Source organism: Adiantum capillus-veneris, chromosome 12 (genome assembly GCF_014529385.1).
Source record: "Adiantum capillus-veneris isolate H3 chromosome 12, ASM1452938v2, whole genome shotgun sequence".
Taxonomy (NCBI): domain Eukaryota; kingdom Viridiplantae; phylum Streptophyta; class Polypodiopsida; order Polypodiales; family Pteridaceae; genus Adiantum; species Adiantum capillus-veneris.
In genome coordinates, this window is record NC_140942.1 from 13026204 (window position 1) to 13040854 (window position 14651).

Genomic DNA, 14651 nt, shown 5'->3' on the forward strand with positions numbered 1-14651 from the left:
CTTTCCCTCTTTATAGTAGCACCATCCTCCTAGTGGTAGGATGTGCACCCATGCAGGGCTCCCCTCTCTTTGAATCTCACTCTCCTTACCCACTGCTTTGGCTGGCGATTCCCTTCAAGGTGACCCTTCTCTCACATCCTTTCCAAGCCCAATTCTACAATTTAATTTTTTAGTTTTTTCCTCATAAAATAATAAAACAATTTTTCTTATTATGGTTTTCAAAACGTTGTTCACCTAGAAATTGGATGCGTATGGACAATCCCTCGAGCTCTCAAAGATCTATCTTAGTGAGTCTTAAGCTCAAGCCTCTTCGAATCTCTCTAAAGTGACTCCCCACTTTGCATGAAGTCGTTAATACAACCCTTCTTATAAACATCCCCTTTGCTTTGGAGCTAAGCCTATTTTGTAAATTTGGATGTACCTAACATACTCAACATTCCTAAAGACCTTAAAGATCTACTCGTTGAGCCTCAAACTCGAGTCTTCTTACTATGATGCACATAGTAAGACTCTCTCAAGCTCGTAAGATTTACGACTCTCCCAACTCAAAAAATGGACAAACAAAATAATAAAATGCCAGGCGAGCTCCTAAATCTTCCTTAAAAGAACTGACAAAATATTCAGATATCAATGTAAATATCAGCAAATGCTTCAAATGTCATCCAATCATACATATGCAACATACACAAAATCATGCCAAGCAGACATATGCTCCTAACATACCCATACATAACCCCAAATAATCAAAGTTCGGTACAAAAAATCAAAATATTCAAAGGGTAACATTCCTCCCATACTTAACATCAAAGGCATCCTCAATGAGAAAAAAACATGTCTGCTACACTTCAATCATCTTCATTGCAATGCCACAACTCCCCAGCTATGTAGCTACCCTTGACTGCACTTTGAAAAGAAATAACCATTTTTTCTCCTCAATTGCAAACACCCTCGTGAGCAAAAAATCTTGAAACAACACAAAACACTGTAGTTTGGTTGTTCTAACTTGCTATGTCTCATAAGATGATGTCAGGAAAAGTGACATCTAGCAAGTGTGATATGCACTTGTGTGTGGAGATAATTGTAAACACTCAGTGACATGAGCAAGAAGGACCCTCATATACTTTGCTCCACACTGGCTAAACTGAACTCCATGAGTTCCTCAACCATGTTGCACACCTTGTGGCTAAAAACATGTGACAAAGAGAATGCTACCATGTAGATCTATAACTTTTGCAATAGGAGATGAACTCTTCATGATATCTTGATGAATAGGTAAGAGGGAAAGTCATTATTTTTTAAAAATTCTATGCTTGCACATGACCTTGTCATGTGAGTGAAGAACAAATACATCCCACTTCTAGAGGGTAGCCAAACTTAACCAAATAAAATATTTATGATGAGGTTGAAAATAGGTTACACTTACCCGGATGGCCAATGCATCTTTCCACCTAGAAAGATATATGAACAAAATTCGTTTGACATGTGAAACACTAAAAATAGAGATTAGTGAAGATAAAGAAATTTGAACTATTAATTGTGGGTGTTGCCTCAGTAATCCGAACCCTTGGGTTTGCCCTTGGCAATCCAAATTCCTGGTGAGGATGTGGAAGGAGCTTGTGGACTATCCCTTGGTAGAGTTTAAATACCTTTCATTGAAATGATAGCTGTAAAGAGGCCAATAAATGACGTATAAAGTGATTTATACTATGGCGAAAGGCTGATTTGCAATCAAGGAGAGAGAGAGTTTGTGCCTTCTGAGTTGCTTGTGCCAGGCCATGCTCAAGAAACGTGATGCATCTAGTACGCCAAGGCAACCCCATTGGCACCAAGAGCATGTAGTTTTGCTGCTGTCAACCCACTCTCCCTCCCCGACTCTAGGGTTGATGCACATAGTCATTGCCGGCTTTGACCTCCCCGTCTATCAAAAGCACTTCTCCACGTCTCTCCTTGTTTGCATGAGCATGCAAAATACTTTTTTCTAAAAATAGGTCCATGAACTTTCAAGATTTGATACCATTATAATGCTCTGGGAGCTGATTAAATAGTGAGATGATCTAGTTTGCTTATGATTTAATAACTTATCTCATACTTCAAAAATTGGACTTAAATGAATACAATGGTCAAGCAACAATTAAAACAACTTTATTCAAAATTTACATGATATAAAATACCCATAGAAACCATAGTACGTACAAGAGTTGATACAATCCATGAAGATCCTACTATGTACAAGGGTATCAATAATCTTGGCAATAATTCTATACTAGAATCTTGTGTACTATAAGGGGGATAATAAATTTTCAAGCCTTTAATTTAGAGATTTTGTCACAAATTTGGACTTTTTTTAATTGGATTCTCAAATAAGCTTATTGTATATGAGAATGATCCCAAATGGAGAGCTTTTTTACATGACTGTATAGCTATTTATGTAAAATTTTGTCGTAAGTGTGCAAATTTACGTGAAAATCTATATACATGTATAATCTCAAAGGATATGTGAAAGTGCATTAGTACTACATTGAATGCAATGTTAATGCAAATTGCTTCTTAGCTATGACAAATTATCTTTATTTTGCATAGATAAATTATCTATAATTTCCCCATACCATACAAGTCCCTCTCTCTCCTAGATTAGGTTGGGGTAGGTGTTGGTGTGGAGGCGAGGTAGCTCATATAGTTCTATCTATACAAAGGTTTGGTTGGAGTAGCTGTTGAAATGGAGGTGAGATAGCTCATGGAATGCTAGCAATGAACCATGTGAAGATCACATTGGGATAAAGTGAAAGCTTATGGAGGGGAGGTAGCAACGAACCATTTTAGGATAATGGTAGCCAATGGAGTCCAACATGGTGTAAAGATAGGCTGATGGAAGAATACGGTAGAGAGAGAGAGAGAGAGAGAGAGAGAGAGAGAGAGAGAGAGAGAGAGAGAGAGAGAGAGAGAGAGAGAGAGAGAGAGAGAGAGAGAGAGAGAGAGACTCCATGGAGTTTAAGATAATCATTTACCTCCCAATGTCTCTTTGAAGCAACTAGACAAGGCTAAAGATGCTTATGAAAAAGTTGTCGAGGGTCAGGAAAGGCTCTCATCATCTTGGCAGACAGCTAGTAACCTTGAGGCTGCAAGAGGACCTGCAAAGGAGATGGGGGAAGCTTGATGAAGTTTTGTCCATCTTTACACAAGAACTTTGAGCTTGTATGGTGAATGTGAAATGCCATAGCCAAGTGCAGATCCTCTTACAAAGGGTTCAAGAGCATTAGAGGAATCCAACCATGTTGAGGCTCTAAAGCTTTACTTGGACTCATATGAAATACTTGAAGATGAAGGGAAAGAACAAATGGCATTTGAAACATACAAAGTTGCAATGAGTCTTTATACAAAACAAGAGAGGCTCTTGGATGCTGCAAATAAGAGGGGGGCTTGCTGTTGATAAGTCAAAAGATATTCATAGCCAAAGCAAGGAATACTTGAGTGCTATTATTGTTTATTTGTATGCTCATGATTTGAAGAAAGCAGAGCAATGCTACAACGATTTCTCTAAGGGGATGCATTTGCAAACAATGAACATTGTTCATGTGCATTTGAGTTGTTGAGAGCCTACAGAGAAGGGTGGGTGAGGGAATCAAACATGTAGTCAAGTTTAGCAACCCCATTTCTCATATTGACCATATGATTGTTAGGCTTGCAAAGCAACTTCCATTTGGTGATGTGAAGCCATATCATCCAGTGTTTATCAACTTGAATTTGATAGACGATGATTTTACATAGCTCAGAGTTCTAGGTAATTGGACATGTCATCTCAAGAGGCATCCAGTGGTGGGAATTCTAGTGAATGAGAGACTGAAAATTCAAGCCACATTGGAATCACAACATATTTTGGTCCCATAAATCTTGGGAGTACACGCATGGGTCTAGTCCAATCTGGATAAATAACCTTGGACACTTGATCAAATACCCAGTGGTTTTGAGATACTTGCACACCATCTAGCACCATCTATTGTGATGGCTTCATCCAGCTTCTTGGTTTGAATGAAGAAGTAGAATTCAATAACAGTGAGTGCTTCAACCCATGAGTCTCTTCAAGTTCTATGCAATACCTGGGGGGGAGTTTGAAGTCGACTGGCACTTAGGTGGCAATTTTAAAACAATCAAGTGCAGTCTAGGGTGCAAACAAGGGGTTGGAGCTCTGTATCCTTGTCCATTTTTCATGAAATGATATAAGGGAATGCATGCAAAATTGCAATAGTCGATAAAACAGAGGAAGAGGACAATTCACAAATTACATGTGTGTGGGAGCATTCGGTGCTACGATGTCCTATGTTGGAGGAGCCCAATCATGCCACAAAAGATAGTGAATGTAACCCTATAAATTAACTTCCCTTTCAAAAAATTGCATTTTTTCACACTTCATGATTTTATGCGCATCTTTGATAGTTTATTAAATCTTCATATTGATTATGTCTTTACAATGAAGCCTGTGGAGAGGTCGCCTTGTTGATGCTATCTCAAAAGTGGAAGGGCTCTTAAATTCAATAGGTTGTCATGGGACCAACACCTCCATTGTTGTGCAAAAGAACAATGCAAGCACTCAGGAAGTGGCCCAACTAGTGTCCGTGAGTGGACTTAAAGGCAAGGAACTTTTTGAAGAGGGTTTGGCCCAAGGAAAGTAGTGCTCCTGCTGAAACATCAACATCTTACGGTGGATGGGAGTTGTGGAAGGATCTTTGCAAGTATACAACGGACAATGATAGAAATGCAAGTGTTGTGCTTAGCCGACAACATGTTTGGGTGGTATTCAACAAGATGATGAAGATACTATGGCTTGCAAGCACAACCAATGAGAAACGACAAGAATTTCAAAATTTGGTGGTGGAGTTCACAAAGGCGGTCATCTCACTGCATGGGGTGAAACAAACATTACACACTATATGGTGAGTGCTTGCTACTCCACCTTGGTCTGTTCTATGCTTTAGTTATGATCATTGATGTGTTGTGGCTTTAGGGAAAGCACATCCTCTATGCACATGGTGCATACTTTATGAACATGTATGGTTCATTGGATATTTGGAGCACACATGGTATGGAGAAGTCACACTATCGTGCTAGGGGTGTCTACTTCAAGAATACAAGACATGGAGGGGGTTTAGTGCGCTCATCCTATCTTCAAGAAATGTTCAACTGGTTTTATCGTACCACCTTTGGATGCAAAGTGTCAATTGAATGTGCAAGGTCATTGCGCTTGGCGAAAGAAGGCCGTCGCGACTGGCCCATGTTTATTCCGCAGAGAATTGGAGATCCTCACAAGGTCCAACATGGCATGCAGTGTGGTAAGCATCAAGGACTAGGATGTGAAAAGTCTGGGTCATGAGGTAGTGGATGTACTTGGAATCTCATGATAATGGAAAATTTATTGCACTTGGATACACATGTTATCTTCGTAATCTGAGGATTACAACATATTTTTGTGTCACAACCCACTTGTTTTTCGGATTGAGTGTTTTCATTGTTTGATTGTTTACACAATTTTTCAAGTAGACGTTTTGCTTTGTGTGTTTGAATAGTTCTCTACTTTCATGTGGTTTTGTGATTCAGAAGATTATTTTCTCATGCTTTTAGCGGCTCTTTTCCACCATGTCAATCCACCCTTATAAGGCCACTCTATATAAAGAGGGAAAAAGTACCATCACAAACACAAAACACTCCCTCCCTCACCAAATACCACAAGCTCTAAGAAGCCCCCCAAACTCACTTTCTAGATGGCAAGGACAAAACAAACTACAAAGAAGAATCCAAAGACCAATGAGGTGTGAAGAAGGCAGAAGATGCATATGAATTGGTAACCACAAGAGCTAGCAGACCCCGAATGCACAGAGATGGACATGTGCCCACCATGGGAAGGGGAGGACATCCCAATGAATCATAGGGTGGGCAGAAAGAAGTTTCCAGGAGGGATGGGCACGATGCCATCCAAATCAGGTTGCCAAAATGTGGTTGGCAACTCATTGCCCAATGGAATGGGTGCAATACCTTCTGATCAACCCAACAATGATGAGCAAAGCAATGATGATGAAGATTATGATCCACGTGAAGATGCCCCTGAGCCACCTCCCAAGTGCCGTCGTAAGTCAAAATTCTACAAGAAGACACAAACAGCACGGCCACAAGGAGCTCAAAGGCCCCCACAACACCAACCTCAAAGAGAACGACGCTTTTTGTAGAGCGTTTTCTGAAATCCAACATTACTAGATGATAGTGGACCTACTTATTAGGAAAGAACCATTTGCACGAACATGTAAGGAGGTGCTACAAAGTTACATCACAGAGCTTAGGTAGTCTACTGTCGCCTTCAAATCAATTCAAGAGGCAACACATGCTTATTTGGTAAGTCTCTTTGAGGACATGTTCTTATGTGCTGTCCATGCTAAGCGTCTAACAATCATGGCCAAGGGCATGCAACTAGCACGTTGCCTAAGGCATGAGTGATACTTTTTGACGTCAAATCTTTTTTTGTAACTAAGTGTGTATTGGAAACAAGTTTGCTTTGTAACCCTTATACTTGATTCAAGTTTTCTTTGGAACTCAGTGTATTTGCACTTTGCGATAAATACAATCATGCCTCTTTTTGTTTCTCTATGTAAACTTAATGTCTATATTTTTCTACATTTATTTTAGTTAAATGGTTGAAGGTGAGATAATAATCAACTGTACAAAAGGTTCTCCAGATGGCATGTATATGTTAGATGATGGCAAATTAGGCTAAATTTTTTTCATGACTGGCTTGAAATCGTCCATTAGGTGCATGAGGTGCCCTACATTTACCAAAATATGGCCAAATTAGATGTGTCCACAAGGAAGCAAGGATTGGCCTGGCAGAAGTCTTATAGGGCATTTTCTCGCTGCCTTGTGGACACATCCAATTTGGCCCAATTAGCCATATTCTAGAAAATGCATGGCACTTCAAGTACATAATTGTTATTTTCATACCAATCTTAGGACAATTTTTTTTTCAAGGTACAAAATTAACATTCAAATAGCTAATACAGATCACTAATGATAAATTTTTCACAAATTGCATGGTCACTGAACATGATCAAAATAGTAAATTGAACTTTGTAAAAGATCATGGATTCATTTAAAAAGCTTGTACATCAACCTTAACTATCTTTTGATAGGAGGTGCTTTGCGATCTCTCTACGATGTTCTGCATCATTGGGTAGGATGGATGTTAGCACAGAGGCAGCTATAGCTTGGGCACTGTCAACCCCAGAGCTTGAGTAAGTGCTATGTGTATCATGACCTTGCCACAAAAACCAATGCCAAAAGTGGCAATTGCAAGTGATTTTTTCACTAAAATGATTACATGGGCTATTTGAGGGATGTTGGCTAAGCATAGGAGTTTACTTGCAGCCTTCAGCACCCACAAAACAAAATGGCTGTTGGAGGAGAAATCCTTGTGTATGATGCACACATCCTGCATTGGTAGTTTTCCAATGTAGTGTGCAAGGGCAGTCTGAGGCCCAAACACTGTGCGCTCCATCCCTTCCGGCTAGCCCATAGGTCCATGTCCAAAACATCCTGCAAAGATAGAATTAAATAAATGCAAAGAAGAAAAGTAGAATTATCAACGTACAAGATGCTTAGTATTACCTCTTGATACTTATCTATAGTTGGTGTGGCTTCAAAGTTGATAGAGGATTTTCTCTCATCAACTTTGTGGGGGCTGTGCGATCCAGTTGAGTTGGGGTGGATAGGCGTTTGGTTGGAAACAACCTTCACCTATGTTGCAACAAACTCCTCGTCCGTGAATTGACTATACTTTGCATCAAGAATATTCGCTGTCACTAGTGCAAATTTTTGTTAGCAACAGAGTCCCCCAATGGAAGCAACTTGTCATTTGTAGCTTCTGGTGGGGGAGCTCCATCTTGGTGCATATAAGGCTAAGACATTCATCTAGCCGGACACCTAAAGCCTTTTCCAGATCGTGCAAGAATAAATACTCTTCATCTTATATAATTATCCTGCTGAGGCGGCTAATCTCCACTTCGAGAATTGTAGCTGGGTCACAGCTCTCGGGGTCAGGCACCTCGGAGGTGCGGGAAATCTGTTCTCTCATTGCAACTGCCCCTACCAAGCCGTGTGGATATTTGGAAGCTTGTAGTCTTCGCTCACTCTAGACATTTATAAGGGTGGGCTTGGGATCTTTACGATCCGGCAACACCCCACCCACTGCCAGATGCGAGATCTCCATCTCCTCCAAGAAGGGCTCTTCATTGACAAGGAAGAAGAGAGTGGCCATGTTGGACAAGAAAGATTGCCCAATTTTGCACTTCTTGAAGGAGTCTGCAACTTCCTTTGTTACTTAGCAGAAGTGGTTCGCCTCTTTTGCAATCGCCTCAAAGCGGGCTAGTCTCTTTAAAAATGCAATGTCGCCCTTGTGGATGTAGCAAAGCACATCACATGGAAACCACAACATGGTGTTGTCTTGAAAGTTCACAACGTACTTGAGTATATGCATATGCATATACTCTATGATGTCGTGAAAAGTGTCATTGTGGAGTTGCACAGTTTTTTGTAAATCGAGTGTGCGGGTGAAGAAGCCGTGAAGATCATTGTATCCAACATATTTGGTGTCCTCTAGGAAACGAAGGAACCACAAAAGAGGGGGTGTGTAGATATTTCAACGCTCCTACTATGTGGGAGGAGGATGCGTTAGCATGTGCTTCCATGGCAATTTCTCTCTCTCTCTCTCTCTCTCTCTCTCTCTCTCTCTAGCGTTGATAGACAAATAGCAAGCCCCCTCCCCTTTATATACACCCCCCCGGCCTGCTACATAAAAATATACCATCCCAAAGCTCTTTGATATACATACAAACACACATGGGTGCGCACACAAACACCCAAACAAAATCTAAAAAACGTAATCAATGACGGTGATACTATAATGGGAGAAAGGTTTTGAACTTCCATTAAACAAAATGCTTTACAACGTGGCATTAGAGCCGGTTACATTGATCTATTAGATCAACTTAAAGACATTGCACGGCTAACCCTCCACTCCTCTTGCACTTTCATGGTTGTCTCCATCCGCCTACCAATCTGAAACAACAAAAAAGCTTTTAATAAGACTAACATTTGGCACATGTAGACAACACAAAAATTGAACTAATCTTTTGCCAATTGAGACGAAAGTAAGAATCTTTGATATCTTCGTAGCCCAAGATAATCAAGTGTTCTCATATGTTGGTGAGAGTCCAGTGGTCATTGACTTGCACAATCTCAGAAACACCATTTGACAAAGTAATGGGCATGTAAAATGTCACAAAATTAGCAACACTGGATTGTAGGGGTATCCACTTTCCACTCTTACACATCCAACACTCATAGTGGAAGCGTAAGTACGAAGTAGTGCGTACTTTCAGATATCGTCTCCCGATACCTGAAGCCCCCACCTTACACTTGTATTTATCTCCTTGGTGCACTCCCTCAATCATTCCCCAATTATCTCCAAATACAAGTTTTAGTGCTTCATACATAACATTCTTGCTACAAAACATAGTAGGTGTGACACTGAATGATAATGTCTTGAACAAGTGTACAAAAACATGCACGAGGCAGCACCAAGTGAGCCCTACTGATCTGGAAGCCTTTTTTCTAGAGGAAAAAGTTATAATGAGGGGAACAAATAGGCCCCCAAGCCCCTCTACTATCCTATCTTTTAGAGGGTATAGCTGTGGCCACCACCCTCTTTCTATTGGTCCATGCTTAATCACCCCTTAAGCTAAAGGGCCTTTTTGGGGTTCATAATTTTCCTAATGAAGGATTGGCTCTGTCGAATAATGACCAACTACTGGAAAAGCTTTTTGCGGATGACTCCCTACTTTTTCATAAAGCTTGCTTTGAAGTTATCAAGAAAGCTCTTGAAATTGTGCAAATCTTCTCCTTAGCCTCAAGGTCAAGGTGCAGATGATTGAAAAATCGAGATTGATCTCTCTCTCTCCAAGAATGACTCATTTGATCTGTCTATGTGGACCGAGTAGATAGTGTCAAAAGTAAAGATTTTTTGTCACCTGGGAGCCCCTTTAGGAGTGGAAGTTACTCACAAGAAGATATTCTTGTGGGTTATATAGAAAGTCAAGATTAAGATGCGAAGGTGGGAGTTTGTGCTTCTCTCCTTCCCAAGCAGAGTGAAGGCTATCAACTCTTTCATGATACCCTATATAGCCTTCAATGTTCCGCTGCTTAAGCTCGCTAAATGAAACTGGAAAGAGTTCTTGAAATCAATTATGAGATTTCTATGGAGGAACAACACTAAAGACCTAGTACCCTGGGAGTGGCAAAATGGGAGACGGTTGCAAGATCTGGGGAGCAAGGTGGGCTTGGGATTCTTAACCCTAGTACTCACGCGATGTCTCAATGTGCAAAGTTTGTGGTAGCCCTCGCTAAGGAACACCAAGCCCGGGCCATAATGGCTAAGGATATGATGGAAAGCTCTAGAATATGCTCTCAAGGTGGGCAGTGGAAAGGGATCGAGGTGCTCGACAAGCTGTTGGCCCTGCAATGGACCATCCTGAAACTTGGGGGTACAACATGTGAGCTCACCCGAAAACTTGGGGGAACAACATGTGAGCTCACTCGAAAATTCAACAGAGCAAAGGGATCTTTGGAATGGGCAGAGTTGGCTAGCTACTTCCAGAACTAGGTATCTCATTGGTCCCCTTGGCTCTCCAAAGTTGGAGGCACCCTTATGACCCCTTTTTGGAGGGAAGTTTCTAGGAAGGTTAATAACAAAGGTATTAGGCATATAGGCCAATTATGGGACTAAAACAGAGTCTATTGGAAAGGAAATGATCAACTGGCTTTTGAGTTTAGCCTCAGTGGGATAGAAAGATTGTTGGTCAGTAGAGCCCTTGAACAGCTCAGTATGTGGTATTTGCCGAACAGTGAATCCAAGCTCGAGTGGAAAGCTTGGCACTGGACTGTGAAAAGACAGTTCCTCAAACCCCAGACAAAGGACGTGTATCTCGTCGTATGGAATCACATGATTGGTTCTCCCCGCTCAATAAACAGTGGGAAAAAAATTTGTCAGAGTCAAGGTAAAAAACGGCCATCAAGAATATATGGTGCCCTCAATGGCCGGTTAGGATGAAGGTCTTCTTGTGGAAGGTGCTATGAGGAGCCATGCCAACTGGAGTGAAGGTCCTTGCTAGGGAAATTGATCCAGATAGATGCTTGCAATGTAAAACGACTTGTAAAGTCCTTTCTCATTTGTTCACGACAATTTGTGGTCTTACAGGCAAGATCGACAAATGGGTCCAAAAGACATGGAAAAAGAACGATCTCTTCTTGGGAGGAAAGACATTTCAAGATCCATACACTGCTCATTGCTATGCAAATCGTGAGGTGTTGCTACTTTAAACACATTTGGAAGACAAGGAACAATCAGATCTTTGAGAACTCCCTAGGGGTAGCTAAGTTCGCAGAGATAGTCCAAGAAAGCAGGGGCAACGATCATCGCCATTGAAAAGCAAAAGAACTCAGAGAAGTGAGACAAAACCCTGGGGGCCGCATTAACGAGCGTGCAAAGATGAATGTGTGGGCTCATCTATAATCAAACGGTGGCTCCCCCATTAGCCGATGTATCTAAGATCCGTTGAAGTGGTCATGACTCATCACGATAGCTCTCCCATCAACCGATGTATCTAAGATCCATTGAAGTGATCATGGCTCGTCACGGACATGACATGAATGTAATTTTTTTGGATCTATTAATATAACCCACTCACCATTGTGAGTTTTGTTAAAAAAATGAAAAAGTTTAAGACCAAATCATGAGTTATGCCATCAAGTCTAAGGGATAAGTGAATTCAACTATTTGGCTAGATTCTAAGATGTTTAAAAGTTGGTTTATGATACGACACGTAGTTATACCGACACTACGATATTGACGTCTCTTCTGAACTTTATTTCAACGCTTTTAAGTTTAAAATTTAACGCTATTTTGTCTATACCTTCGCCGAATTCTGCGCGACCTCTTGTAGTGATGAGTTATGCCATCAAGTCTAAGGGTAAGTGAATTCAACTATTTGGCTAGGTTCTAAGATGTTTAAAAGTAGGTTTGTGATACGAGACGTAGTTATTTACCCTTTACCCGTGGACTATGTTAAATATTCTCAAGTGGCCAAATGTCAAATTATGATGATATATGTGCGCACAATCACGTTTGAACTCTGAAGAGTTTGATTGCCACAAAGTCTATGAGAAAAAGGATTGCTACATGCTTCTAAGTTTGAAAGATCTCTCAACCCTAAATCGTGTGAGTGTTTCTGTTGTAAGTTTTCTCAATCTCATTTTGAGTAACCTCGCCGTACCTCATTGTTCCCGGCAAGAAAGGGATCTCTCTTTCTCTTGGTAGTAATTCCCAACACATTTTGAGCTAGTCTCAAGACTCCTTCTTTGTCATCTCTTGGATGCAAAAGAATCCTCTAGTGTGAGTGTGAGGTGTCTACTTTGTGCTGATGCCACACTCACGATAGAGAAACCACTCACCTTCATATGTCCACCTAACCACCCACTTTCTCAAATGTCCACCTTCATATATCCACCCAACCACTCACTTTCTCAAAAAAATAGCATTTAAGTTCAAAAAAAAAAAAAAAGTCACAATAAGTGAGTGTGTGTTATATTAAGACCAACAAAAAATTACATCAAAAGCCATGCTCAACCGAGCCATCGCATCCACATCCCTCGAGATAACAACCCAAAAAAAAGAACCAACTGTTCATCAGGATCATGAGAGTCTACCACTCTAAAGACATAGCAAACCATACAAGCCGTAAGGGATTAGACGGAGGGTTTTATAGAGACCCATTACCCATACACTCGTAAGACTCCAAACAGTAGACATACCGAATATACCAAGGTAGGGCTCATAGTCCCTGTCACCATCGAGATGCTCTCAAGGTTCCACCATAACCGTCGCTTCTGCCACAAGCCCACTGCATGCCTCGAGAGGATCACGGACTGCCGAACCCATTTAGCCACAAAAAAAGAACGCCACCAATTGACACTTTGCCACCATCACCATCCTCCCCCCTGCGACGACTAGCAGAACCTATCGAGTGAACAAGCATAATGGAATAGCCTTGCATCCCACAAGGATGCCAATCGAGACAACAACACCATAGGTAGGACGGGGGCTAAACTCCATCCCACCACCAATTGTCGATATTCCTCTTCCAACACCAGATCCACGAACCAACAGGCACGCGACCTGAGGTTTGTCTTTGACTGGGGAGATGGGGTTGCTGCCAAGCCCACAAGGCCAAAAATACAAGCACTGCTAGAGCAAACGCATCGTTAAGGAGGTCACAGTCCAACCAGGATCCCCTCCTCGAGATGATCCCCTCAACTTTTGACCCCTCAAGGCCGCTCCCACCTTTTTGATTGACCGTCAGCATAGACAGACAAGCCCCCACCACGATGCAATGCAACCAACTCCCAGACCACTGGAGGGCACCACAACCCACCGCAGGCCGTTGAGGCTATCGACAATAGAGCAACCCGTTAAGGTTCTCTCCTTCTTCTCTTATACTATCTGAGATTCTCACATATTCAATTCACAATATGAACAATCCTTGGGGGTGTCTTATTTCCAGATGCCTTAGCACAAGCTCTTCAATTTTCTTTATTGCAAACACTTATAATTCTTTTTCACAAGATTACATGTTACTCACTATTGTCAGTTCAAAGGCACAATTTTTTTTAAAAAAAATCACAAAAAAATAATGCATTTCGTTGGAAACCAAAAATTCACTCTAGAAAAGGAAAGCCTTTAATTGGCTAGCCCAACTGAGCTACCCTTGGTGCACTAAGCTTTTTTGTGCATGAGACAAAAGATCCCTCTCCGGGGAAAGGAGGGAGGATGGGCCTAGTCCCTTTGTCCAAAAAATGAGGGTTGAGGCAGCTGCCAAGGGGAAAAGTGGGAGGAGCAATCGGGTGCCCCCTCCCGAGGCGATCCCCTGTGCCTCAGATCTGTGTCAGCTCTCTCATAGCACCAAGCTTCTCCTGTCATGATAAGCACCCAACAACACGAGCACCCTAGAGCTCCCTACTCATGGTATAGTGAACCTGTCACGCATCGCGAAAAACACAAGCTCTCAACAACAAATAGTACATCCAACAAATGAGACAATGAATTTACAAGCACAAATATAAGGGTAGCAATGGTGGTGCTTACCAATTCTTCTTCGGCATCTGTCTGCTCCGAACTCCTGTGGGCATTGTTGTAGGCGGTGGTAGAGCCTCTTCCGATGGTGGCTTCTTAGGTATGTTGGCCTATGGGCAGTTTGTTTTTATTTTTGATTATGTATTATGGGGTTGGGGGATCCCTATAAAATCCCTATATTTCCTCGGGATCAAAGTGCAATATGGAGAAGTCAGGCTTATCTCCCTGTCGAAGAACGACTCTTTTGACCCTGCAGTCTGGACAGGAGAGATTATCTCAAAAGGGAGTGTATTCAGACACCTGGGAGCCCCCGTAGGGATGGACGTAACCCACAGGCAAAGATTTCAATGGGTCCTTGAAAAAATAAGCTAAAAAATGAGAAGATGGGAGTTTGTTCTCCTCCCCTTCCAAACCCGGATTAGAGTGATTA

At 41.6% G+C, this 14651-nt stretch overlaps 1 pseudogene; it reads left to right on the top strand.

Annotated features, from left to right (window-relative positions):
- The first annotated feature begins 3208 nt into the window (after positions 1 to 3208).
- Positions 3209 to 3765, top strand: LOC147445336 (gamma-soluble NSF attachment protein pseudogene; annotated as a pseudogene).
- Positions 3766 to 14651: the final 10886 nt, after the last annotated feature.